We start from the raw sequence: 26865 nt of genomic DNA on the forward strand, positions 1-26865 counted from the left end.
ACGGAGCGTTGACAATACAAGCACTCACCCCCAGTCAACTGATCTGGGTTTAATCCATCACCGTTCTTTAGCTCACTCCGCCACCCCAGTTCAGACATGGCTATATGCAAATCAGTCTGACCCTGTGCCTTCTGGGAACAGTCCAGCCCGAACTGCCAAGCCATGTCTTCCCTGGACCGGAATCAAGCTTCCCAGGACCGGTTTCTGGCATTACAGCCGTCTTCAGCCGGGCTTGCTTGACTCCAGTGGCAAAGTGAGCAAGGGACTCACGTCTGAGCATACCCTGCCAACTTAGGGCGAACAAAGAAAAACCAAAAGTGATGATGGACGGAGCGTTGACAATACAAGCACTCACCCCCAGTCAACTGATCTGGGTTTAATCCATCACCGTTCTTTAGCTCACTCCGCCACCCCAGTTCAGACATGGCTATATGCAAATCAGTCTGACCCTGAGCCCTAAGTTGGCAGGGTATGCTCAGACGTGAGTCCCTTGCTCACTTTGCCACTGGAGTCAAGCAAGCCCGGCTGAAGACGGCTGTAATGCCAGAAACCGGTCCTGGGAAGCTCGATTCCGGTCCAGGGAAGACATGGCTTGGCAGTTCGGGCTGGACTGTTCCCATGAGGCACAGGGTCAGACTGATTTGCATATGGCCATGTCTGAACTGGGGTGGCAGAGTGAGCTAAAGAACGGTGATGGATTAAACCCAGATCAGTTGACTGGGGGTGAGTGTTTGTATTGTCAACGCTCCGTCCATCACCACCTTTGGTTTTTCTTTGTTCGCCCTAAGTTGGCAGGGTATGCTCAGACGTGAGTCCCTTGCTCACTTTGCCACTGGAGTCAAGCAAGCCCGGCTGAAGACGGCTGTAATGCCAGAAACCGGTCCTGGGAAGCTCGATTCCGGTCCAGGGAAGACATGGCTTGGCAGTTCGGGCTGGACTGTTCCCATGAGGCACAGGGTCAGACTGATTTGCATATGGCCATGTCTGAACTGGGGTGGCAGAGTGAGCTAAAGAACGGTGATGGATTAAACCCAGATCAGTTGACTGGGGGTGAGTGTTTGTATTGTCAACGCTCCGTCCATCACCACCTTTGGTTTTTCTTTGTTCGCCCTAAGTTGGCAGGGTATGCTCAGACGTGAGTCCCTTGCTCACTTTGCCACTGGAGTCAAGCAAGCCCGGCTGAAGACGGCTGTAATGCCAGAAACCGGTCCTGGGAAGCTCGATTCCGGTCCAGGGAAGACATGGCTTGGCAGTTCGGGCTGGACTGTTCCCATGAGGCACAGGGTCAGACTGATTTGCATATGGCCATGTCTGAACTGGGGTGGCAGAGTGAGCTAAAGAACGGTGATGGATTAAACCCAGATCAGTTGACTGGGGGTGAGTGTTTGTATTGTCAACGCTCCGTCCATCACCACCTTTGGCTTTTCTTTGTTCGCCCTAAGTTGGCAGGGTATGCTCAGACGTGAGTCCCTTGCTCACTTTGCCACTGGAGTCAAGCAAGCCCGGCTGAAGACGGCTGTAATGCCAGAAACCGGTCCTGGGAAGCTCGATTCCGGTCCAGGGAAGACATGGCTTGGCAGTTCGGGCTGGACTGTTCCCATGAGGCACAGGGTCAGACTGATTTGCATATGGCCATGTCTGAACTGGGGTGGCAGAGTGAGCTAAAGAACGGTGATGGATTAAACCCAGATCAGTTGACTGGGGGTGAGTGTTTGTATTGTCAACGCTCCGTCCATCACCACCTTTGGTTTTTCTTTGTTCGCCCTAAGTTGGCAGGGTATGCTCAGACGTGAGTCCCTTGCTCACTTTGCCACTGGAGTCAAGCAAGCCCGGCTGAAGACGGCTGTAATGCCAGAAACCGGTCCTGGGAAGCTCGATTCCGGTCCAGGGAAGACATGGCTTGGCAGTTCGGGCTGGACTGTTCCCATGAGGCACAGGGTCAGACTGATTTGCATATGGCCATGTCTGAACTGGGGTGGCAGAGTGAGCTAAAGAACGGTGATGGATTAAACCCAGATCAGTTGACTGGGGGTGAGTGTTTGTATTGTCAACGCTCCGTCCATCACCACCTTTGGTTTTTCTTTGTTCGCCCTAAGTTGGCAGGGTATGCTCAGACGTGAGTCCCTTGCTCACTTTGCCACTGGAGTCAAGCAAGCCCGGCTGAAGACGGCTGTAATGCCAGAAACCGGTCCTGGGAAGCTCGATTCCGGTCCAGGGAAGACATGGCTTGGCAGTTCGGGCTGGACTGTTCCCATGAGGCACAGGGTCAGACTGATTTGCATATGGCCATGTCTGAACTGGGGTGGCAGAGTGAGCTAAAGAACGGTGATGGATTAAACCCAGATCAGTTGACTGGGGGTGAGTGTTTGTATTGTCAACGCTCCGTCCATCACCACCTTTGGTTTTTCTTTGTTCGCCCTAAGTTGGCAGGGTATGCTCAGACGTGAGTCCCTTGCTCACTTTGCCACTGGAGTCAAGCAAGCCCGGCTGAAGACGGCTGTAATGCCAGAAACCGGTCCTGGGAAGCTCGATTCCGGTCCAGGGAAGACATGGCTTGGCAGTTCGGGCTGGACTGTTCCCATGAGGCACAGGGTCAGACTGATTTGCATATGGCCATGTCTGAACTGGGGTGGCAGAGTGAGCTAAAGAACGGTGATGGATTAAACCCAGATCAGTTGACTGGGGGTGAGTGTTTGTATTGTCAACGCTCCGTCCATCACCACCTTTGGTTTTTCTTTGTTCGCCCTAAGTTGGCAGGGTATGCTCAGACGTGAGTCCCTTGCTCACTTTGCCACTGGAGTCAAGCAAGCCCGGCTGAAGACGGCTGTAATGCCAGAAACCGGTCCTGGGAAGCTCGATTCCGGTCCAGGGAAGACATGGCTTGGCAGTTCGGGCTGGACTGTTCCCATGAGGCACAGGGTCAGACTGATTTGCATATGGCCATGTCTGAACTGGGGTGGCAGAGTGAGCTAAAGAACGGTGATGGATTAAACCCAGATCAGTTGACTGGGGGTGAGTGTTTGTATTGTCAACGCTCCGTCCATCACCACCTTTGGTTTTTCTTTGTTCGCCCTAAGTTGGCAGGGTATGCTCAGACGTGAGTCCCTTGCTCACTTTGCCACTGGAGTCAAGCAAGCCCGGCTGAAGACGGCTGTAATGCCAGAAACCGGTCCTGGGAAGCTCGATTCCGGTCCAGGGAAGACATGGCTTGGCAGTTCGGGCTGGACTGTTCCCATGAGGCACAGGGTCAGACTGATTTGCATATGGCCATGTCTGAACTGGGGTGGCAGAGTGAGCTAAAGAACGGTGATGGATTAAACCCAGATCAGTTGACTGGGGGTGAGTGTTTGTATTGTCAACGCTCCGTCCATCACCACCTTTGGTTTTTCTTTGTTCGCCCTAAGTTGGCAGGGTATGCTCAGACGTGAGTCCCTTGCTCACTTTGCCACTGGAGTCAAGCAAGCCCGGCTGAAGACGGCTGTAATGCCAGAAACCGGTCCTGGGAAGCTCGATTCCGGTCCAGTGAAGACATGGCTTGGCAGTTCGGGCTGGACTGTTCCCATGAGGCACAGGGTCAGACTGATTTGCATATGGCCATGTCTGAACTGGGGTGGCAGAGTGAGCTAAAGAACGGTGATGGATTAAACCCAGATCAGTTGACTGGGGGTGAGTGTTTGTATTGTCAACGCTCCGTCCATCACCACCTTTGGTTTTTCTTTGTCAGTCATTTCTACAGACCTCAGATGTCCCAAAAAGCAAAAGAGTTTGTCAGCTCCACTGTCACCTGCCAAGCCAGTGGCAAGACAGGTAGACACCCTAAGGCCCCCTTAATTCCACTACTGGTGGTTGGGGTCCCTTTGTAAGGTGTGGAAATCGTGGGTCCCCTTGAACTTCCCACAGCCTCAAGAAGCATAGTTGTACTGTGTTAGTGGATCATGTCACCAGGTATCCTGAAGCAATTCCCCATAGGACTACTACAGCTCCTGCAGTAGACAAGGCCCTCATTGGTGTCTTCACCAGAGAAGGTTTATTACACCCTATCATCCACAAACCAATGATCTTATTGAAAGGTTTAAGAAGACATTGAAAGGCATGATCATGGGACTCAAACTCAAAAGGCGATGGGATGTCCTTTTGCCATGCTTGCCTTTTGCCTACAGGGAGGTGCCTCAGAAGAGGGCAAGGTTTTCCCCCTTCGAACTTCTGATTGGCCGACCTATTAGAGGACCACACTGTCTTGTAAAAGAGGGTTGGGAGAAGCCTCTCCAAGAGCCTAAGCAAGATATAGTGAACTGTGTATTAGATTTAAGGTCCAGAATGGCAGAGTGCATGAATAAAGCTTCCATAAATCTTGAGGCCAGCCAGGAGCTCCAAAAGCAATGGTATGGCCAAAAAGATGCACTGGTGGAATTGCAATCAGCGCAAAAGGTGTGGGTTTTAGAGCCCGTGGCACCAAGGGCCCTCCTGGACAAATGGAGTGCACCTTACCCCATCTTAGAAACAAAAAGTGAGGTCACCTACTTGGTGGACCTTGGCAAAAGAAGGCTACCCAAAAGGGTGATCCATGTGAACTGCCTAAAATTTTCCATGACAGGGCTGACATAACCATGCCGACGGCTACTGAAGAGGATCAGGAGACAGAGATTGAACCTCTCCCTGACCTCCTCTCGTATAGCCCCAAAGATGGGTCTGTGGATGGAGTGATCTATTCTGAGATTCTGACTGCCAAACAGCAGACTGACTGTAGACAGGTCTTACAGCACTATGCTAAGTTCTTCTCCTTAATCCCTGGTCAGGCACATGGGTGTACTCATGATATGGACACTAGGCACAGTATACCTGTCAAAAACAAAATCTACCAGCAGTCTGATCAAGTTAAGGATGGCATAAAAGCTGAAGTCAGCAAGATGCTGAAGTTAGGGGTTATTGAACCCTCTGGGAGTTCCTGGGCCAGCCCAGTGGTCTTTGTCCCAAAACCTCATCCACAGGGTGGAAATAGAGAAATTAGGTTTTGTGTGGACGCTGAGGTTCCTGCACGCAGACACTCCAGCTCACAGTGGCCTGACATCCCTTGCGGGGTGTCCATTTCGAGACTAAGATGGCGTCCCACAGTTTCTCACTTCAGGTAATGGGGTTGACTTTATCCTAGAGAGATTTTTGGCTTTACACCTACATACATGCTAGGTACACAAATGTACATCTAGCTAGGGTCGCATCGTAGGAGTACGCATTTATTACTGTCATATATTTTATGTACTTGCCTTTTTTCATTGTTTTAGCATTATGATAGAAATCTACCATTCTTTTACTCTGTTGGTGCTTCTAATCATTTATATCTGTTTCTGTCTAATGTTTTTTTCACCACACCTATTTTATACTAGAATGACGCTGGTCCAATAAATGCTTTTTGGAAAACGTCCCCACCGTGTATTCTGTGTATCTTTCTGAGACAAAGTGAGTATGAGTGCCTGAGCAAAACGTGTAGCACTGTTTCCTGAGGGATCAGGGTTGTCATGTTCGATAGTTGGTAAGAGAGGTTTCTAGTGCTACAGTGAGATAGCTGGTATACAGGCTAACACAAACAACTAGGATGGACCTGTCTAGCAGAATGTCAAACACTGCAGTGTCCAGCTCCACAAGCGTTTGTTAGAAGAACCCTCACACACCAACCTAGTTGGTGTCATGCTTCATCATGTGGAGAAGTGTGGCTCACTGGTTAGAGGAGGCAGACCTGGAAGCAGAGGTCAGCCCGGGACCAGGGTTCAATTCCCGGCTCGGCAGGGTCTTGAGTCCTAAAATGTCCATGGACTCGACAATTCTCACTCCGGTGCCTACTCGATTCACGGGTTCACACTCTGCGACTCTGGGCAATAGCTTGCTTAATCTCCACAACGGCCCCTCGCGGCGGGATGCCTGGCTTTCACCTTGCGGATACCCTGCCGGGGTTATCTCACAGGGGAATACCAGGACGGGTTCCCTAAGCAAGCGCTTAGAAACCGCTTGGTGATTTGCGCTATATAAATTCCTGTACATTTACATTTACATCATCGGGTTCCCAGCTGAGTAGCCGAATGCTACTCAGCTGTGCTGCAACACCTGATTACAGTGGAGCTGTTTTTTTGTGAAAGTGTGATGAAGTGGTGTATTAAAAATATCTCTGAGACTCTAACTGATGATATATTTTATTCGAAGCGTCCCAGGATATAATAAAAACAAGTGTATAACTACAAGAGACTATTTAATTGAGTCTCAGCTATCTGTTACATTGACATGTTTCCGCCCATATAAAACAGTGTCGGGCTTTCTTCAGGGCCTTACTCCAAAGTGAATTAAAAATGTGGTGTAGGCGAAAAAGTGAAAGTGAGTGGCAAAAAGTACTTATGCCACGTATATGTGCATTTCAAGCAGCACACACACTAAGGTGTGCTAGCTTGTGATGTATGGACTGACCGTATTTCGCGTCCATCATGCGGTAATTTACATTGGTTACGAAAATACAACATAAATCAGGACCAGGCGGGTGGGAGACCCTTAGCCTCACTATTTGTGTTGAAGGGCTCACCCGTCTTAGAACCTATTCTGGACCTGCCTGGATCCCAAAAGTCAGGGATCTGGTCAGACAAAAGATTGTGGACAAAAAAAGAATTTGGGCCATCATACAGAAAACCAGTCCCTGTCTTGGCTATTGAAGGAACCAGAATAGTACTTCTTCTGCTTCTTGTCGGTAAAAAAGAAAAGAGATTCTTCTCCATTGATCTGATTAAACCACACTTTGTGGCCGATATTGAATAGTAGGCCTCGTGGGCTCCTGGGTAGCCAACACTCTCCTCCCACTACCATACAGTAACTTCAGACAGAAAGACTCATAACATTTGAAGAGTTGCCACTACAAAATGATGGCATTTCCAACAATGAAACAGAACTCGTTCCTCTTGAAACAGAACTTCAAGACACAAATAAAAGACAAATATAAATTTGGCCTAACACCGATGTCGACATCAATGTGCTTCTACAAGAGACGTCTGCCAGTTCAACAAATTCTGCTGAGCTACCAAAAATAGATCGAACTGAATCTGGCTACTTCATCGTTTTTGAAACCTTCTCTCTTGATCCCAGTGAACCTGAGACAATGCCAGCTCCAGTTTCCCGTAAGCAACAACTTCACGAATTCTACATTTTCTGAAAGAAAATTACCTGCTATCACCATGGCTCCAGCTCTAATAATTGGAATATTGTTTTTTCTGTTCTGGATTGGCCTAGTGACTGTCTTTTGCTTACTCATGAATGGAAACTATCTCCCAGAACACTCTGCAGTATCAAATGCAAACTTGGTCCTGAAAATCTCATACATCTTCTCATCGTGAACAAAGAGACCTGTCCTTCGTAACATTACAGCAGTTCCAATTCTTGATGGTATAGTTTGGGACAAGGTTGATTAAGATGTATTTGGTCCCACTGAGCATTTGAAAATACCACATTTATTTAAAATTTCTCTAAATGCTATCATTAGCTCGAGTACTTTTTCTGACAATTGTGATTTTGATACTGTAAATAGTATGTTGTCTGATTTAGAGCAATCCGCTTCATTTTTAAGCATTGAAGCGTTAGAAGACACATCAGACTATAACACTATGTACTGTTACCATCATTATGGTCATCACTTCTTACACAAATCCAGTATCCCATGTAATGTTTCCACATAACCAATGGGAACATTGCCCAACACCATCAAAAGGTAGTTTGAATATGTTTGCACAGAAATGTTCTTATTTTTCAGAGTTTAACACTTCTGACCCAACCTCTAATTACTATAAGGTTGCACCTACAACTGCACAGACAAATATGCTAACTATCACCAAACAGACTTATTCTGCATCCTTCATTGCCCAACTGTCTGAACAGGGTTTCGACTTATGGAAGGACACTATCAACATAAAATCAGTCATAAGAATGGCAGGTCAAGGGAACAGAGGCACTATTTAGAGTGTGCCTCATTCCACAGCAGATAATGTTTCTGAATGACACTGTGCAACAGACTTCCTGTCTTGGACTAGCCAAGGACAAGGATTTGATCACACTGTGGATCCCCACACCTTCACACATCAATTTTACATCACGTGGAGGGGATAGAATAGATGACATCATGCAGTACAATTCTTCAGGCCCCAATTGGAAGGAATGGTTAGTTTGGCCCACAGACACAAACAGATGTCAATCAGATTCAAGGGTACTAGCGAAGGGTTTAGTATCCTTAGGCAGGACCAACTCTATGCACAAAGAGAAAATCCGGGGTTGGTGACATCATACTGTGTTGGGAAGTTGTGCCTTGATTGGCTAAAAACCTCGACACTGTCACAGGTGAAACAGCACGTATCCTTTTTCTCGGATGAGGTGGATCTTAGGGATTTTTTACTAGGTCCCCGAAAACCCCGTCAGAAATGTTTCTTATACGCTGTTTATAATGAAATCTGGAAGACCTCTCAACAAGAAGCCACAGAGAGACTCAGTGAAATCAATAGGATTAACCTAGAGAAAGCATAAGCTGTAGTCGATAATGGTATGACTACATTAACATCCAGGATTTATTCACTGTGCAACATTGTATCTTCTGCTCTAAATATACTAGAACAGGACTTGTGTATACTACAATACAGACAATCTCAACTACATTCTATTATGTTATTAAGCTGGCCGCTGCAATAATTGCACGCTGGCTATGTGCTTTGGCGAATTATCAACATTATGTCCCTATATTTCTCAATACAATCTGACTGATAAGCAGATAACGATGGCACAAAGGGGAGCAAAATATACCAATCTGCGTATTGAAAAATTGGACAAATTATCTTTCACTGTGGTTAATCCATGGCCATGTAACATTACCAGTCACAACTTTCCAGTTTCAGTATTGCCTAGAACAACAGCAGGCAGGCAGATAGGAAGCGATGGGTAGGAACTTCATCAAGGAATCTTGGGAATTGCCATTGCCATGCAGATTTAAATGCAGGAATGGGGACATGCAAGTGTTTCTAAGCGGTACAGACTGCAAGAAATCTTTAAGTGGATCTCTCATATACCAGGATATCATGCTTCCCCGGGCCTGTAATTGTTCAGTTGCTAACTTATCCTGTCACTTGAAAGGGTCCCTAGCTGCTGTGGTGTTCAAGTTACTTTCGAATGAGAGTTACTTGATGCTGAATGATCAAGGTTGTTGTGGGATGCTCCCGGGCTTCGCATATCTTGTCACTGTAAGCTCCAGGGTCACTTGCTGTATGAGTTGGTATTGTATCCACCAACTCATACAGCCAAGGAGGCGCCGCTAAGGCCTTCGTTGAAGTTTCTTTTATACGCGTTGATACTCTGAATTGAATGAAGGCCATGCTTTTACAGAAAACCATGCCCTTAACCTCCACCCGAGAGACTTATAATCTTCAGGTTACAATGTCCTCAGCTGAGATACTAGCACTAGTATGAACAAACTGCCCTTTCCATTTCACAGAAATGATACATCATATCTTTAACATGTCTGATACGATGGGTATAGTACACCTATTTAAGACTATAGGTTCTGGACTGTTAAGCACCTTTGAAACAGTCTTCAGAGTTATTCTCAACTTCATACACTCCGTGTTTGGACGCATTTTTGGAAGGTTTCCGCTGATCCTGCAGGTATCTTGATTGTCATGTTACTGCGCTCTTGGAGCACCTCGCTTTCACGAACTAATAGAACCTTGGTTCCTATCATTTAGACCAGTCGATGCCTGTCCTGCGGTTAAGAATGCGTGTTGGATTTCTGTCTACCACTCCCATCAGTTGTGCCACCAGACATTGATGCTTTACTGGACCCATTAACGCCCCATGTTATGCTGTGCCCTCAGCGAATTCCAATCAAATGAAATGAACTGAAATCTACATTTATTAAGCGCATGGCTACCCGGAGGCATCCCGGCGCTGGTAGCAGCAGATAATAGAGAAACTAGACAGACTAAGGGAATAGTCTAAGAAGGAACAGGTTAATCAGGCACTCTCCAAATGTCACGTATTTCAAACGTAGGTCATTATATTTAACAAATTCTGAGAGCAATAGTCCACATTAATCTTTAAATAATGATGTCAAAGTTATTTCAAAGTAAAATGTTCATTTTCAAAGAGCAAGACACAAAAGTACAGATCCAAAACAGGATGTTGTTCTCCAAATTCTTTATTTCATAAACGTTAAAAATTGTTCCAGCTCACACCGCCGACACGTGTTTCGTCTCAACATGAGACTTTTTCAAGGCTGGAAGTATAAAAAGCTACATTAAAAATTCGTGCAGTGTGTAATAAAATTTCAAACACAATAGCTAGTGACTAACATAATATAAGAACAACATACACAAGTGACAAGAATTCAAAATCAATTAATAGAAAAACCACAAAAGAAACAAGCATGTACATAATATATTTACAGTGATCTCAGCAATCCTAGTCAATCAAAGGAGTAAAAAACAGTAGGGAAAAAGAACACATTATAATCTCATACATAATACTCCCCTACAAGTAAAGAACATTGCTCGAAATAGGCTAATTCTTATACCAAAGCACCAGGACATCTTAGTGGTCCTGCCCAAGTCGCCACCGCTATAAGGGTCAGGGGGCCTGATGAATTCAGGCATAATGTACTCCTGTTAAGTAATTACAGGTCCAATACCCAAATAAAATAGGACATACCTAAAGGTGATTTTGGGGGGATGTTATTAACCCAAGTCCGGTATCAAATTGTCGGATTGCAATGCAATCTAGATGTGTGCAAATAGAAATAAGTCCTGAAAGAACAAAAACAAATAAATATCTAACAAAGGACCATATTACCAAACAAAATACGTGCAATTTTGCCTATGGCATTAAGGTACATACCAAATTAGAATAATCAAGTAAGAAGCAATATTTCGAATCCTGGTCACACAAACCGAAATATTTCAGGAATAGAATATGCGGTTCAATATCGTATCAGACGTTCACGGATTGTTCCTAGGAATATGTACAATGAGAAATCAAAGAAAACAATATAAAAACACACATCCAGGTGGTTGTGAAAAGTGATGAAATAAATGCCAGAATATATACAACGATGAATTTATCCAATAACACATTTAAACAGTACTGAATGAGAAAGGAACTCCTTTAAGACAAAGAGTACAAACTAAGATCGACCATATACCATACTAGATTGCTAACATGAGAAACGAGAACTGACTATTTTGAGAATATTACCAATATCGCTTTAAATATCAGAAATAAGGACAAATAAATGCCATACAAACTCACTTAGTAAATAAAGAAGTGTTGCCACGTGAAGGTTGAATTCATTAATATAGAAAATTGTAGAGGACCATGATAAGTCACTGTGAAAAAATAAGCGAGGTCACGAATTATGTATTGGACACGCTATAGTAAGCAGGACAATGTAATTGACAAACATAGTAACAAAACGTCAAAAAACAAAAAGAACTATGGTAGGTACTGTATATACCATAAATATATGGAGCCGAAACAGTATAAGAAAGGTCACTCTATCGTACAGATAACTCTGAATGGACGCTTTATATGGGGACCCCTGTAAGTACAAACAGGTCCTCATACGGTATGATCGCTCCCCCTTGTCTGTTCTGATCGGGGAATCAGTAACCGATCTTACCTCATTAATAGCGTCGTTAGTGCGAAAACCTCCACTGCTACCAGCTACCAGAGCCGTTTTGCCGCGTTAGTATTTAAAGAGGAGGGAGGGAGTGACTTAGTACCCGGAAATCCGGTGCGTACAAAATCGCCTCCACAACCACGAGTGATACCATATGAACGTGGCGGCCATATTGTAATGGTAAAATAAGTCCGTAAAGCAGGGTAATATGATCAAGAGTGTACTGTAGAATATAAAATGTAATAGTATTGAACGATATGCCGAAATACCAAGTGATAATAATGAAAAATATTTTAGAATTGAAAAAATATTAGTGATTGACCACTAATGGGAATGAGAACAAAAAAGTACATAATTGTTCAATCCTCATATCAAGAACATCAAATATCATTCTGATAAATACTGTAATGGAATCGGAGTGCCTATATAACCCATCAGTACTCTAACATGTATAATGGATTCACAAAGTGGTATTTGAGCATGAATTGTAACTCGATAAAATATATGTGTACCTAGCGCTATGGACGCCCACTAAACACTCAATATAAGAAAATCTCTTCAAGGACATAGAGAAATGGTAATCAGGAAAAGTCGCATCCAAATACATGAACAAACTAATATACATATATATATAGATTAATATGTATTAATGTAAAGATCATAAAACCCATCCAGAAGTATAATAAGTTTTGTTTACAACCATTTCGCATCACGTAATATTAAGCATGCACTAGAACGGGGCGCTATGCTATCTAGTGACTGGTATGGTGTCTTGAAGTTGGAAATACATATACAGTCACCATATTCTAAAAGATCAATGGACCAGACAGTGATATAACGTAACAGGCATAATACTATTATTCTTTAAGAAAAACATGTAGTTCCCTGTCAGTATTAAGTCCCTGATCTACTGCATGCAGCTTGATAAGCCACTTAGATTCAAGTTTGCGTAATGCCAATGTATTGTCTCCTCCTCTAGGGTCAGGTTTAATCATGTCTATTCCATGAAAGCGAATACCCAGGGAATAGATAGGTCTTTAACAATTTGCGGGAGGCAAAATGATTAGGTTCAGAATCCGCAAATTTGCGCATTTTTAAATGTATAGTGCTGCTTTAGTGCTTTTCCGACACCACAGCAGCGTAAAGTGCCGTTATTGTCTCCAGTGATCATGTGTGTGTTACTATGCCATCGCGCCGAAGGGCGCCGGGGTCCCTGGAGTGAGCTGTCCATCATAGTGGGTAAATGGCAGGAAGACGGTGCACACTGCTAGTGTGTGGACGGGGCGAAACGGGTGGGCTTCTTCTATGCTGCCTCTTGTGTGTTAAAAAGGTCAGAGACCAATCAGAGCAGCAGACGAGGAGAAATAAGCTCCTGGACACAGGCACTGCACAGGGATTGCGCTTGTGAAAGTGAAGGATGCACTTTGCATCCTTCACTTTCACGAGCGCAATCCCTGTGCAGTTCCGGTGTCCAGGAGCTTCTTTTTCCTCAACTGCTGCTCTGATCGGTCTTTGACCTTTTTAACACACAAGAGGCATGTGAACTTGCATACTTGTATGCGAGTTCACATGCCTCTTGTGTGTAAGGTCAGAGACTGACACCGGAACTGCACAGGGATTGCGCTCGTGAAAGTCAAGGATGCACAGGCCTCTATTCAGCATCACAGCTAATTTTCGACGGTAGATTTGGGGAGAAAGCATACCTGCCCAGTCTCGACAAAGCTCACAATTGTTTTTGGGCTGATGAATGCAAAACTGAATTTGACCTTCAACTCGGGGACGTGCTTTTGCAACTTGTAACTATTCTCTGACCCTGGCTGACCTGTTTAGGGTCAGTACAGGGTCAGAGAATAGTTGCAACTTGCAAGTAAGCAACTTCTAGCAGCTTGCCGGCGCCATCTCTCTGACCTTGCCTGACCTGTTTAGGGTCAGGTCAGGGTCAGAGAAAAACTTGTTACAGGAGCATCGTGCCAGAATGAACCCTGCCCTTCATATTTATCCAAGAAGACGCCATCGTTTTGATACCTCTACTCAACTGGAGTACTTTCTACTGGCTAATCAGTAGGTGCAACCTCGTTGGGTAAATGTATAGTGCCAGAAGAGTTGTCTTCCCCCCCAAAAAATCCGCCGCTCGTGAATTTGCGTATTTTCGGCAATTTCGCAAGATTTGCAGATCGCGAAATTGCAGAAAATCCGCAAATTTTGCGATCGTAGCGGATTTTTGGCCCATACTTAATTAGGTTCCTTTCATAGATGAAGTGGAAGGGAGTTCCAAAGCCTGGCAGCATTGTATGAGAATTGCCGGCCCCCACTTCTGGCATTCTTAATCCTGGGGACAATAACCAAGTTCATGTCATCTGAGCGAAGACGTCTGTTAGCCCGATAGGGCTGGGTGATGGTGGGGTTAATATCCGGGCCCTTTCCGGCTAATGACTTGTGGACAATGCACAGTGCCTTGAAGTTAACTCTCTCCCTAATGGGAAACCAGTGGAGAAAGTTCAAAGCAGGTTTTGCTGATTGATGTTTAGGAGTATCCAGAAGAATTCTGGCTGTCCAATTTTGTATAATCTGGAGTTTGGAGTAGGTTGCAGTTGGAGCACCCAAATAAAGGGCATTCCCTTAATCTAGCCGTGACAGCATAGGTGCTTGAACCATGATTTTTCTTGCCTGGGAAGGGAGAAGAGAGAGGACTTTTCGAAGCATTTTCAGGATGCCATAGCATGTGGCCGCCATATTACGTGCCTGTGTCTTAAAAGTGAAGTCTTGGTCTAGTCAGATGCCCAGACTTATTAACTGAGTCTTGGGGAAATGGACAGGGCCCAGAGTGGTTGGCCATATTGTAATAAGATCAAGGGGACACCAATTTCCTAAGATCATCATCTCGCTTTTTTCCCCGTTCAATTTCAGGAAGGAGTCAATCATTCATTTAGCAATTTCTTCCAGGCAAGGGCGAAGGCTAGAAGGGGAATTATCAGCTTGATTAAGCCCCACCACAAGTTGCGTGCCTTCTGCGTAGGTCACTATGTGTACTCCAAAAGGTAACACCGACTCCCCTATGAGCTCATATCTGCATTAAACAAGGTGGGGCTCAAGGATGACCCATGAGGAACTCCACAACATAGGGGCATCTGTTTAGAGATCACCTTAACCTCAAAGACCTGACGGGATCTATTACTCAGGAAGGATTGTAGCCATGCCAGAGTGACTCCGGTTACTCCCAATTTTCTGAGTCTATGGACCAGGATATGGTGGTTAATCGTGTCGAAAGCTGCGCTGAGGTAAATAAGAATGACCACAGCTGTGCCTACAGAGTCCACAATTTTTTTATTTACTCTTCCCCGACTGAGAGCAGGGCCGGTTCAGTTCCTTGGCGAGGTCGAAAACCCATCTGAGACAGGTGGAGGAGTTTGCGTGTCTCTAAGAAGGTAGACAACACTGAGTTGATGTGTTTTTCAGCAATTTTATTGATCCCGGGGAGAAGTGATATGGGACAGTAATTTCCCAGGGCAATTGGATCAAGGCTAGCTTTTTAAAGAAGTGCCTTCACCATTGCTTCCTTCCTTGGAGGAGGGACCGCTCCAGAGGAAAACGAAGCATTAAACAACTCTAAAATGACAGTGGAGACAACTCCCGCCACCTGTCTTAGTATCTTTAGAGGGTCTTTATCGAGCCACTTTTTACCTGAGACAGGATGCTATTGAGTGCTGACCTATCCATCAGGGGAATCGTCTCCAAGAGAGGTTGGTTACTGTAAGTATTTAAGTTGTGTGTACAGCCCTTGGTCAGAGGAAAGGAGGTAAAGATGGTTTTAATTTTGTTGAGGAAGAACTCATCTAAATCGTTACTGCGTGAACCTGAGGTATCGGGGGTTACTGGAGGAGGAGGAACTCTAAGGAGTGTTTTGGCAATACGAAAGATCTCACAGGTGGAATTAGCCGCTATTAAGATTTTGTCTTCGTAGTAAGCTGCCTGGGCTAATTTAATTTCCACTTTGTATAGTTTGATTGCCTCTCTGTATTTCGACTTCTTGTAGCTGGAGAAGCCCTTCCTCCAGGTTCTCTCGAACTTCTTAAAAGTCTGTTTTAAGACCCGAAGTTTAGGAGAGAACCATGCCATTCTATTATTTCCTATTTTAGTTTGAATCAGTTTTTCGTGAAAAAGCAGATATAGGGAATCTTGAATCCATTTATCAAAATTTTCATTGGCAATGACAGCGTCAGTGGTTGGCACTGGCTTCGTTTTCTCTAGCTCTAGGGTCCATTGTTCTATCAACAGTTTGGGCCAGGGACGTTAGCTTGTACAGATTGGTATCGTGTGAGTCACTATAGGTGAAGGGGACCAAAAGAGTGGAATAAGAAAGTGATCAGACCACGGTCATGGGTGGCTTTCCCTCCCACTAAATCCTCCAAGTTGGAGAAGATGGGTTCTAATAGGTGCCCTTTTATATGGGTAGGATTGGTAACTGTTTATTGGAACTAATAGGCCGCAAGGTCCTTTGTGATCTCTGTTGCAGCCATCTGTAAAGGATCATCAAAGTGGAGAATGAAATCTCCCAATAAAGTAAAATTGGCCCAGGTACTAGCAAAGTTGGCTGCCAAGTCAGGCAGAGAATTGCAGAATTGTGCCGAAGGACCAGGGGGTGGTATATTAAAATATCCAAAAAGGTGAGCAAGGGAGAGAATACTAAGGGGAAGGCATCATTCTCACAATCTGATATTGAGCTTCCTGACATGCGACAGGTTAAATAGCTTTTATAGATAATAGCTATCCCACCCCCTTTCCCTGTGAGCCGTTCGAGCCTCTGGATTGAATAGCCGAGAGGAAGTGCCTGGACATGGACAGGGTCAGAACCAGAGTTGTGCAAAGTTTCCGTCAAGAACAGAACCTCTGGCCCTTCTTCCTCCAAAAGGATGAAGATCACTGCCGCATGCTTAGGTAGCGACCTGCAGTTTAGCAGGAACATTTTATAATTTTTAGGTTTGGCACAATTAATGTGTGGGGCTGTTGATAGTTTACAGCAACTAGTGTGTGAGGCTATTGATAGTTTAAAGCAACAATGCGCACTCAAATTAGAGTATTTTGGCAGTGTGAAATTAAACGTTTTAAAAGTGCTAACAGTTAAAAACAATGGCAGTTAATGAAAATGCTGGCGTTTCTGGTAGTTCGCGCTGCTGCTTACCAATGTTGAGGTCTGCATTCATGGAGCCACCACAGGATGCTTCAGCTCCTGTTGGAACAGATATTGGCTCCTCAACAAGTACTCAGGCCTTGGTTGTCACACAGGCATCTCCAGCAGTGGCTGTGGAGAATACGGAGGAACATCTGTGCTGGATTGACCTGATCTGCGAGGTGTTGCAGGGACCGTCATCTGTGATTGCAGGCAACAGAGATGTTGCGCCTCCTAGCCAGGACACATAAACATTTGGCTCGCCGTGTGCTAGGAAACATTTGGCTTGTTCAGAAACAACCAAATTTGGAATTTAAACACTAGACACTTTCGCTGAACTGCATGTTTTTCAGTCGCTCATAACTGTTCAAACAATATATACGAACATATTCTAGTAAAGAGTTCTATCGCTTAAACTATTTTCTTAGCATTTTTAAAGAATTTTTACATTTTTATGGATTTTGTAAATGAAACGCCTACAAATATGTTGGAACTTTTTAGTATGTTGTCCAGTCGGATGAGGAGTGGGTGTTTTGTTTCATATAGGTACCCCAATATAGGCTCAGGTTGTCACCTAACCTTTCACCTATATTCTCCTCTACCATTACACTACATAACGGTTCTTGGGGCAGACCTTTTACCTAGTTTTGGTTCTGCTTACAAGATCTAGGCTTTTCCCTGAAAACTTGCCTCATCCATAATGTATGAGGATTTTTGGAAATTCAACAGGACAACCATCTCCTGCAAAATAACTATGTGTAAGGGTCATTCTTTCCGTCATCCTAAGTCTGACATGACACAGCAAGGTAGAACCCCTGAGGGTAACACTTTGGGTAACACTTTGGGTATATAAACACCATATCTTGCTGGGGTAGGCAGAGGAGAAAAGGACTTCCATGCTGACACACTGGCGCGAGACGCTGAGGTTCCTACACTGAAGTCAGCCAGATGCTGAAGTTAGGGGTTATTGAACCATCTGAGAATCCCTGGGCCAGCCAAGTGGTCTTAGAACCAAAACCTCATCCACAGGGTGGAAAGAGAGAAATGAGGTTTTGTGTGAACGCTGAGGTTCCTGCACGCAAACACTCCAACTTGCAGTGGTCTGACATCCCTTGCGGGGTGTCCATTTCGAGACTAAGATGGGGTCCCACAGTCTCTCACTTCAGGTAATCGGGTTGACTTTACACTAGAGGGATTCTTGGCTTTACACCTACATTCATGTTAGGTACACAAATGTACATCTAGCTAGGGTCGCATCATAGGAGAAGGCATGTATTACTGTCATATATTTTATGTACTTGCCTTTAGTCTTTGTTTTAGCATGATGGTAGAAATCTACCATTCTTTTAATCTGTTTGTGCTTCTAATCATTTATATCTGTTTCTGTTTAATAGTTTTTTCAGCACACCTATTTTATACTAGAATGGCGCTGGTTCAATAAATGCTTATTGGAAAACGTCCCCACTGTGTATTCTGTGTTTCTTTCTGAGACAAAGTGAGCACGAGTGACTGAGCAAAACATGTAGCACTGTTTCCACGATCCTGAGTGATCAGGGTTGTCATGTTCGATAGTTGACAAGAACTATTCTGTCATTGGTAAGAGGGGTTTCTAGTGCCACCGTGATCTAGCTTATATACAGGCTAAAACACCTGGTGGGGGTGTCTAGAATCAGTCTGGACACTAATCCTACAGTGTATGTTGTTTAAATGTGCTGATCCTATACAGGTTTATAAGAACTGCACGATATGGTGCCGCCAACGTTGGTTTGGTACTTATTTAACTGTAAAATCTGAGTAGTTCACTCGTGCTGTTCTCAGGGACCCCTATTCACTTTTCCCCAGAGACGTCTGGAGTAGGAAGGGAACTATCCGTCACAGCTGAGTAGGCATATCCTATGTATGGGCTGTAGGTTTATCAATATTGTAGGACAAATTGTTCCTATTGGGCATAAAACCTTAGCTCCATTGCATGATATGGACACTAGGGACAGTGTACCTGTCAAAAACAACATCTACCAGCAGTCTGATCAAGTTAAGGAGAGCATCACAACTGAAGTCAGCAAGATGCTGAAGTTAGGGGTTATTGAACCCTTTGAGATTCCCTGGACCAGCCTAGTGGGCTTAGTCCCAAAACCTCATCCACAGGGTTGAAAGAGAGAAATTAGGTTTTGTGTGGACGCTGAGGTTCCTGCACCCAGACACTCCAGCTCGCTGTGGTCTGACATCCCTTGCGGGGTGTCCATTTCGAGTCTAAGATGGGGTCCCACAGTCTCTCACTTCAGGTAATGGGGTTGACTTTATCCTAGAGGGATTCTTGGCTTTAGACTTACATACATGCTAGGTACACAAATGTACTTCTAGCTAGGGTTGCATCGTAGGAGTATGCATTTACTACTGTCATTATTTTAGATACTTGCCTGTATTTATTGTATTAACATGATTGTAGAAATCTACCATCCTTTTACTCCGTTGGTGCTTCTAATAATTTATATCTGTTTCTGTCTAATGGTTGTTTCGGCACACCATGACGCTGGTTCAATAAATGCTTATTGGAAAACGTCCCCACTGTGTATTCTGTGTATCTCTCTGAAACATATTGAGCATGAATGACTGATGAAAAGTATAGAACTGTTTCCACAATCCTAAAGGATCAGGGTTGTCATGTTCTATACTTTGCAAGATCTATTCTCTCCTTGGTAAGAGGGGTTTCTAGTGGCAATGTGAGCTTGCTGGTATACAGGCTAACATACACGGTGGGGGTGTCTAGATTCAGTCCCTGAAAAAGTTAAGACTATACTTGTTTGGTACTCACTTCACAGTTCAAACTGACCACCGACCTCTCAAATTGCAGATGCAAGTGAAAGGTGAAGATCCTAAATTTTGTGGTGGCCCATCTCTCTACAGGGAATGGACTTTACAGTGGAACATAAATCTGGGACTGCCCGTGCCAATGCAGATGGACTTTCCAGGTTCTTCCACTTAGACAATGAAAAATCTCTAGGGAAAGGATAGTTTCATCCTCCTTCATTTGGAGGGGGGGGGGGTTGTCAACCCAGGGCCTATGTTCTTTCCCTAAAACTGTACTGTTGCAAAACCCCATTGGCAACTCTCTGGCCACGTGTAAGTCCCTTGTAAAAGGTACCATGGTTACCAATGGCACTGTGATCAGCGAAGGACTTTAAGGACTGCAACATGTAGTGTGCTACCCTTAGAGGCCCTGTACTTTAGCACACACACACTGCCATGGCAGACTGTGTGTTCTGGTGCAGAGATAAGTAAAAAGTCAACATAACACATATCCTTGTGTGCCATGCCTACACTCCACTGCCTATAACTGTTCCCATGAGGCACAGGGTCAGACTGATTTGGATATGGCCATGTCTGGACTGGGGTGGCGGAGTGAGCTAAAGAATGATGATAGAGTAAACCCAGATCAGTTGACTTGGGGTGAGTGCTTTCATTGTTCAACACTCTGTCCATCATCCTCTTTGATTTTGCTTTGTTCGCCCTAAGTTGGCAGGGTATGCCCTGACGTGGGTCCCTTGCTCACTTCGCCACTGTATTCAAGCTAGCCTGGCTGATGACGGCTGATGAGCCAGACACCGGTCCCAGGATGCTTGTTTCCTGTCCAGGGAAGGTATGGCTTGGAAGTTCGGGCTGGACTGTTCCCATGAGGCACAGGGTCAGACTGATTTGCATATGGCCATGTCTGTATTGGGGTGGCGGAGTGAGCTAAAGAAGGATGATGGATTAAACCCAGATAAGCTGATTGGGGGTGAGTGCTTCAATTGTTCAACACTCCGTCCATCATTCCCTTTGGTTTTACAATGGCATAGGTAAGCCACGCCTCTAGCTGAGTGCACTATACTACTGGTGAGGGAACAGTTGTATTAGCACAAAATACACAATTAATAAGAGGTCCAAGGGGAAATTTGTTTATAGACCAAGTAGTATTTTACCCCCATCCACAGTATACCATAACAAAACGGAACAGTTATATTAGCTCTGTACCCCTTATTGTCTAAGTCTATCGTCTGGGAGTTTGTCATTACGAACTCCACAGCACCATAATGGCTTCAATGATATCTACAAAGTTTGGTTTCAAACTTCTCATCAGAGTAAACCCACACTGATACCTGTGTGGGATTTATTATACAATGCACTCAGAGGGCATCTTAGAAATGCCCCCTGAAGAATGACCTAACTCTAGTGTCCTGGTTGGTTGGCTGCTTGCCACCTGCCACCCCATACATGTTCCTGGACACCGAGGTTGAGACCCTCCTGCTCCCTGGGTCCTGAAACAAAGGGCATCCTGTGTAGAGGTGCCAAGCCTCCTCCCCAGAATGGGCAGGTTCCACAAAGAGAAAGCTTCAAAGGCTTGCCCCTATTGTGAAATGACCCATCCATTTGCAGCTCCCAGCACCTAGCCCCCACCAGTTCTAACCCCTACTTTGGGAGGGAGAATTGGCGAGAAAAATATAATAGGAGGAGTGGTATGCCCAACCTTGCCTATCCCACCCCTTAGGTGGGGGAGGCAAGGTGAAGCACAACTCTCAGTCCTCACCATATTGGGGACAAGAAAGAAGAATAGGAAGGAAGGAAGAGCCATGCAGAAGGAAGGAGAGGGGGACATCAACTGACTTGGCCACAGCTCTACCGGCCTGTCCTGGCCTTAACCTGCTCCAGCGGAATCCCGGCATGTCCTGATGCCAGCAGCCCCCTAGAACCCGAAGGACATGCCCTGCCTTCCATACGAAGACTTTGTCTCCTGTGAGCACCGGACTTGCTCAAGAACTAGACTCTGGCCCGGACAAATCCCTGAGTCTGCACCACTCTGCACCCGATGCCCACGGCCCGAGTTTGAATGGCCCAACACCATGAGAAGGTCTACCTGGCAATGCTAACTTGGGATCTGGTGATACCTGACCTACCTCAAGCCTCCCAACAACCCTTTCAGCCTCTATTTGTAGGGTCCCTGACACCGACCGGAAGTGTTAAGGAAAACCTGATGCCTAAAGACACCCCTGCACCCGATGCCCCAAAGCCTTGGGTGGCACACCCGATGGTGTTGAAGCATCCGCCTGCATTCCAACTTACTTCTCCAACCTGTGGTTGCCTCCAGAAAGTCTTAATGTCCGATCCTGCAGTGTTTGTTCTGACTGGAACTTCCCAGTTGAAACAAACAGGGCACACAACTTCGATCTAGCACCCTGCACCTGGATGCCCCTGTGAGGCTGTGGGTGCGCCTTGTATGCTAACTTGGATCCACCTTTGCCTTGAGCTTAACCCTAGGAGCTTTGCGTCCTCTTGCTTGTGGCCTGCTCGTGAGCAGCCGCCAACAACGGACCCCTTAGCCCCTTAGGTTAACATTGGGCCTCAGCACTCTTCATCCGCCGCCCTAGTGCCGCTGAGGGTGCTTTTTGAGTGCAACCTTGACCCTGGGGGAACCCTTGTTCTAACCCCAGAAACTCACCCCTCAATACCGTGCACTTACCTGCAAGCCGATAACCTAATTTTTCCCCGTAGGATTGCATTGACTATTTTTCTCTGAAAAACTTCAAAATGTTGAGGATGTTTGTATAGAGACATACTTTTAAACTAGGAAATGTCCCAGTGTGATATATAGGCATATCACACTGAGTAGAAAAATACATTTAAAAAGTACTCTTAAAAGTAATTAACAGTAATCCAAGAGTAATTTCAACTGTAATTGAATCTTTGCACAAACATGTAACAAAAGCCGTTCTCATCCAGCTTGCTTGTTGATCAATCTGTATGGAAAAGTAAAATTCTATTGATCTGTACCAAGTCCTGCTTGGTTTAAAAATAAAATATAACAAGCAAATATTTTTTATACAAACAATTGGTCAGAGATCAGTGTTTGAGTGTTTGATATCATTTCTTGCCTGAGTGTGTACCCTAAATGCTTAACACTACCTTCTGATAAAGCCTTACTGCTCTCCCACACCACAAATACAGATTAAGGTATCATTTACTTTCAACTCTGTAAACCTTTGGGGATCGACTGGACTCCGTGCACACTATACATTACTTTCGTATACTATATACAGAACCAGCATCTGACAGTATTCCAGGAATAGTATTGTCAGGAATGGTTTAAATGTAGTAATTTTGAATGGCAGAAAGTGCTGCATTGGGGGGACAGCTTAGGGCAAAAACTAGGAATGCCCAGAATAAGAGGCATATCTATGAAATCACCCACATGAAGACAATATTATGCTCTTTTTGTACTGTTGCTTCACGTAGCAAATGTAATGGCGTTGTAGACATTAGTGAGAGTAACAAATTACCAAGCCTTGAACCCTGTTGAAAATGGTGTTTCGTTATTATCTATCTTAATGAGATGTGCCTGTTAAATGTCTCATCTTACATCGAATTTTAAGAGAACAGCTTTGCTTCTATAAATTAGCCAATTATAAGGCATGCACAAGGGTGTCCTATAGATAGCCTTTTGTGATATTTAAACCTACCCTATATATATTGCTGAAATGAGCAGAATGGTGCGCACTATTTTTTTCAGTTTAAAAAACCTTTATTAGAATAGTATCAACAAAGAGTAAATAATAAACAGATCAATGGATTTAGTCAGCATATTGAATGAAAATAAAACAATATTTAGAATGTAGTAAAGAATGATAATAAAAATGCAACTATATAGCTATAGATAAATACTAAAAATCTGCAATCTAGTACCTTAATAATTTAGCATTTTATATTTTTGAGTTTTATAGGATGGAGAAAAGAAAAGAGAAGAAGAGAAAAAAGAGAGAGAAGAATAAAGAAAGAGAAGAGAGGAAAGAGTAATAAAGTCATGGACCCTTACTTGTAGCTGGTTGATAATAAGGTTGTCACATAATGAATGCAAATATAGAGCATTACAATCCGGAATAAAATAAAAGAGTAGTTCATGGAATCTAGAATGTGGTAATTCTGTCCTGTAATCGAGCAGGCATACAGTTTAAATATGTGGTAAGAGGTGATCAAAGTGGATCCATCACAGTAGGTTGTTGCATGGAGGCAGCATAAGCTCTATCCAGTCTGTGATGATGACAAAGTAAGTTCCAACATCTAGTAAAGGTAACCATATAAGCATCTGTCCAGCTGAAGGTAATACTTTGGAAAGCTAGGGCAATGAGAAAGTCAACAAATGTACCTACTTTGTGGTTGACAGGGCAAATTTGAGAAGAGCATCCCAAATAAAATATATTGAATATCAAAAGAAAAAGTAATAGAACAGATTTTTGAAAATGTATTCGATATCTCCAGCCAATTTCAGTGATAGATGAACCACTGAGTGAAAAGCAAAAGGCTTCCAAAAAAGTACTGCATGCCTCATTATTAGAGAGAAAGCATTTAAATCAGGAAAGTAGGTGTGGTAACAGAAAGCAGTGAAGCGTAAGTAAAATTCAACTGAAAATCCGTCTGGACCCGCGGCTTTATCTTAGGGTAGATTAGGGAGGGCTGTGATTGCAGTGTGTTGTAAGAGAGTCAAGGAATGTTCTGGTGTGTTTAAGGTTTGATAAAAGTCTGTGAAACAACGTAGAATTTCAGCATCTTTAAAGTGTTTAGTATCATTTTTATCAGTAATAGTATCAATTTTGGATTTTTTTTTAATTGTTTTTTATTTTGAAACAAGACAGCAAGTAGGACAAGGCTGTATAGGATTATTACATCAGATATAGAGACATTACGGCAGATTCTTCATACTTACATTCAATTCGAAATCACAGGTATAAAGCGCGATATTAAGAACATAGCACTTCATCAATTACACTTCCAAGTAGATACCTTTAGTCTAGTTCCTCATCGTCCCCAGCAGTGCTCGGTGGTTCACAAATATTCCCCCTATACGTGTTCCACTCACCCCATATCTTACCCCATTTGCTTGGGCAGCCACAATGGATATATACTGCCTTCTCCGCTACCATTGCTCCATCCATATCTTTACACCACTGACGCAGTGTCGGTGACACTGCAGAGCCCCACAATCTGGCGACATTATGTTTTGCCATCAGCATGCCCAACAACACCCAGTCCTGCTGTCGGTGGTTTAAGTCATTTGGTTCCCACACATTTAGCAAGCATCGCCGAGGCTCTGGCAGCAGGGAGATGCCTATGGTTTGAGAAATCGTACGCATCACTGCCGTCCAGTACGTTGAAATGGACCTACAGTCCCAGATGGTGTGGAAAAATGTCCCCTCCTCCCCGCAACCACGTAGGCAGAACTGATGCATAGCTCTTCCTATTTTGTGGAGAAGTGGTCTGGTGTAATACGTGCGGTGTAATATTTTGAGTTGGACCAGTTTTAATCTAGAGGGGATCGCCGCTTCACGGGGAGAGGCGAGGGCCTCCTGCCATTCAGAGTCGTCAAGTGGGCCCACCTCCCTAGACCAGTTGTGTTTCAGTGTGATGGTAGCGTCCGGGAGGTTGTTGACGAGCTTCCTGTATGTGAGGGAAGTGGCTTTGTCTTGCATGTGTTCAGTTAGCAATCTGTCCTCGAGAGGAGTGGATTCCTCCAGGATGGTGCCGGCCGATATAGCAGATTGTAATGCGTGCTTGACTTGTAGATATCTAAATCTCTCCGTCTGTGACATTTCGTAGTGTTTTTGTAGATGGACAAAGTCTACCACCCTATCCTTCTTCCATAAATCTCCCACCACCGAAAACCCAATGTTATCCCAGGCCTGGAACCCCTTACTATATCGGAGGAGGCCTAACCTACTCGAGTCCCATAGTGGTGTCATTTGGGTGATGGTCTTAAAGCATTTGAGCTGCCTGTTGGCCCGGTACCAGAGCTGCACGGTGTGTAGCGTTGGGCCTATCAAGTCAGAGGGTGGACGAGGGCTGTATAAATTACCCAGCAGTCCCCTACCTTCCAGAGAGTGTCTGTCAGCAAGGTATGTCGGTTCAGTTTTCGAGGTATGTAACCAAAAATTAATTTGCTTCCGGTGTGCCGCTCAGTAGTTGAGTTCTATATTCGGAAGCGCAATTCCCCCATCGTACCAACTTCTAGTCAATTTGTCTTGTGCGATTCGGGGCACCCACCCACCCCACAGTAGGTGGGATACAGTTGATGCTATAGCTTTGAAGTAGCGTTGAGGGACCAAGGAGGGGGTATTTTCAAGAACGTAAAGGAAGCGGGGGAGAGCCATCATTTTATAGAGTGCTGCCTTTCCGAGAAGCGTGAGAGGAAGCGTCTGCCACACCTTTACATCACGTTTGAAACGCTTCAAATGGGGACTGAGATTTAGACTATAGAATTCGTCGGGGTCTGACGTTATGAAGATACCTAAGTATTTGAATGCAGCTGTAGTAGCCCGCAGGGGGCAGGCCAATGGCAGAATAGGCGGCGGGCCAGAAAGGATAAACAAGATGGATTTAGTCCAATTTATCTTGTAGCCTGATACTCTGCCGAACTTTTCACACACATTCAACAATTCAAGAATAGATTTTCTCTGGGAGGTGAGATATAGAAGGACATCGTCTGCATATAGGGATATACGATCCTCCCACATGTCAGTCCACCGGAGTCCCTTGATGGAGGGTTCCTATCTGATCCAGATCGCAAGCGGTTCCAGGATCAGCGCGAATAGCAACGGGGACAGTGGGCACCCTTGTCTTGTGCCCCGGCCAAGTGGGAAGTCACGTGGGATGTGCCCATTCGTGACAACATGTGCTAGTGGCGTAGTGTAGAGCAGACGAACCCAAGCGCAAAATGTGGGACCAAATCCCATATGCTGGAGCACTGCAAATAAGTAAGGCCATTTGACTGTGTCGAACGCCATAGTGGCGTCTAGGGAGAGAATGACAGCAGGGTCTTTGAGATAAGGTGCGCGTGCCATAACTGCGTGCAGCCGCCGGAGGTTAAGGGCCGTGCTCCGATGTGGCATGGAGCCAGATTGGTCCGGGTGCACTAATGTCGCCAGATGAGGAGTAAGTCGCAATGCCAGCAATCTGGCAAGGATCTTAGGCTTCTCGTTGATGAGTGAGATAGGCCGGC

The 26865-nt window shown here is 44.7% G+C and overlaps 1 long non-coding RNA gene across 1 annotated transcript in view; it reads left to right on the plus strand.

The window, feature by feature from the left end:
- LOC144819080 (uncharacterized) overlaps positions 1-23719 on the plus strand; it is a 119522-nt gene extending 95803 nt beyond the window's left edge. The window contains exon 3 of the long non-coding RNA XR_013607218.1: positions 23597-23719. This is a non-coding gene — a long non-coding RNA (uncharacterized LOC144819080). The remainder of the gene's footprint in view (positions 1-23596) is intronic.
- Positions 23720-26865: the final 3146 nt, after the last annotated feature.

This window comes from Lissotriton helveticus, chromosome 2_1 (assembly GCF_964261635.1).
Source record: "Lissotriton helveticus chromosome 2_1, aLisHel1.1, whole genome shotgun sequence".
NCBI classification, from domain to species: Eukaryota; Metazoa; Chordata; class Amphibia; order Caudata; family Salamandridae; genus Lissotriton; species Lissotriton helveticus.